At 43.9% G+C, this 2,500-nt stretch overlaps 1 protein-coding gene across 11 annotated transcripts in view; it reads left to right on the top strand.

Moving 5' to 3' along the window:
* Positions 1-2,500, top strand: part of LOC122251372 (protein Fe65 homolog) — an 808,281-nt gene that overhangs the window by 773,748 nt on the left and 32,033 nt on the right. The gene's annotated exons all lie outside the window — the stretch shown is intronic.

Raw genomic sequence — 2,500 nt, forward strand, 5'->3', positions numbered from 1 at the left:
TCATTATATATGTCTATGTATATGCATATATGAATATTTATTTATTTATTTATTTGCATCTATATCTGTCTCTTATCTATATATCTATCATACATACATACACACACACACACACACACACACACACACACACACACACACACACACATATATATATATATATATATATATATATATATACATACATACATACATACATACATACATACATATATAAATACATGTACACACACACACACACACACACACACACACACACACACACACAAAAACACATATACTCGGTAGCTAATCACTCTCTCTCTATCTATCTATCTATCCATCTATCTATCTATCTCCTCTTCCTCCTCAACCTCTCATTGTCTCTCTTTCCATCTCCGTTCGCCTACGCCACCCCAATTCCCCTGTCTATTAACTCAATAATAACCACAGTGTAAACGCCGCTGTAATAGCGCCGATAATTAATAACCGTAGCCTCTCGCGCTCTCTCTCATCAGGTCATGTTATTGCCTTTGCACTCTCGCCATTTGCATCACGCAGCAGTCAACAAAGGGCCTCCCGTGTTTACGTTGTTGATCACGCTGTGCAAATGACCAGTTAGAAAGTAAGAAGGAGCCGATAGGATCTTGAGTGCTTTTGCGATTGACGCTAATCGTCGTAGATCCGAGAATCAATTTGTGAAGATTATTAGATTTTTTTGTGTGATTAGAAGGTGTGGGTTTCCGTGAGGGGTATGAAGGTGAGGAGGGTGGAGGGGACTCATACAATGTGGAAGGATGGAAGAAAATGGAAGAGAGATTTCAGAATGAGGGGCGAGGTGTGAAAGGGAGGAATGGATGATAAGAAACCGCATTGGAGAAAGAGAGATAGAGAAATAAAGAGAAAGAGTGAAAGGGCTAAAAACAAGCCGGAAAAGAAGCGATAAGAGGGAATGGAAATTAACATAGGATGGAGGACAGAAAAGCGACGTCTAGGCGAAGGAGGAGGAGAAGATTCTAGAGAAGGGGGGGGGGGAGAAGAGGAGGAGGAGGAGGAGGAGAAGTAGGTGGTGGTTGGGGGGAAGAAAAATGGCTGGACACGATATAAGCATGACGTGGTGAGGGATGCTAGAGATAAATTGAAGGAACTGAAGTCAGGGATGCATGCCCTCGTGTCTCTCTCTCTCTCTCTCTTCTCTTTTCTTCCCTTTCTCCTTTTTCCATTTACCTCCTCCCTTTATTTCCCTCCCCTCTCGTTGCCCTCTTTGCCTATCCTTTCCTCTCTTCCTCTCCCTTCCCTCCCTCGCCCTCGCCCCCCCCTGACCCCTTCCCCCTAAAAAGTGACTAAGTCCTTGAAGGTGACGCCCTCGACTCAGGTCAGTTGAAGGGGATGTGGACAACGAGGAAGAAGACGAGGCGATTGAAGGGGATGGATGCACCAGAGGAACTGCTTGAAGGAGATGTACTCTGGCGGGGGTGCGTGGGAGGAGGAGAAGCAGGAGGAGGAGCAAGAGGAGGAGGAGGAGGAGGGGGAAGAGGAGTGAGAGGGAGTAGGTCAGCGTGGGTGGTCCGAGGAGGAGGTGTGGAAGGTCCCAGGAGTGTTGTTGTTGTTGTTATTGTTTTTATCTGTTTTTCTTTTATATTTTTTATAAAGAGAATCGACATAATATCTGGTTATGTTTTTTTTTTCATTCCATTTATCTGATTATTTGTTTGTGTATTTATTTATTCGTTGTAATGGACATGGCGGTTATTCCAGTGTAAGAGATCCTTTGTGTGTCTAAAAGTCTCTTTCTTTTAGAGGACTTTTGTGTTTGGGCGTTGCATTGCCAAAGATTTTACGGCGCAGTGAATGAACACGTCTCTTTAAGGATGACGTGTGATCGTCTGTTCCAGTTCTGACAAGGGGACGAGGTGCGGTACATATGTAAATTGATGATACATTTAAAGGTGAGGTGTGGGTGTATGTTGCGTGTGATGACGTCACTGAGCGTGGGGATGATTGGTTTGCGACGACATGAAGGAATGGAGATATTGAGTGTGTTTATCTGGGGGCAGGGGGAGGGGGTTAATGTGTGTGTGTCTGTGTCTGTGTCTGTGTGTGTTCGCCTGTGCATGCGTGTGTGAACAAGCCGTAGGGTTTATGAATGTGTATGGAATGAGTCGTTGTACTCACGGTCGATATGTACAATGTTAGCACGATGGGTCATGATAACACTTTTTGCGTCATAGCAACGCTCGTAACAATGTCTTCATAGACGCGCGAATGAGTATGGAAGAGCGGCACTTCCAGATATGACCCCAAAGAGACCCCTCAGGGTTAATTTATTCAAATCTCGAGCTTCAAACAGAGAGCGGATAATATAAATCTTCAAAAAGATTTAGGGAAGAGAATTCAAGACTCAAAGCTCATTTAAGGGGCAAAACTAAAGACGAAATCCGAAATAATATCAGGACGAGACTCTTGTACAGAAAGGCGAAGTTGGTAATACAACGATGAAATTCGAGTTAGTCCTTCAAGG

The sequence above is a fragment of the Penaeus japonicus genome, unplaced genomic scaffold (assembly GCF_977035675.1).
Source record: "Penaeus japonicus unplaced genomic scaffold, GWHDUDI00000001_assembly GWHDUDI00000011, whole genome shotgun sequence".
Lineage (NCBI taxonomy): Eukaryota > Metazoa > Arthropoda > Malacostraca > Decapoda > Penaeidae > Penaeus > Penaeus japonicus.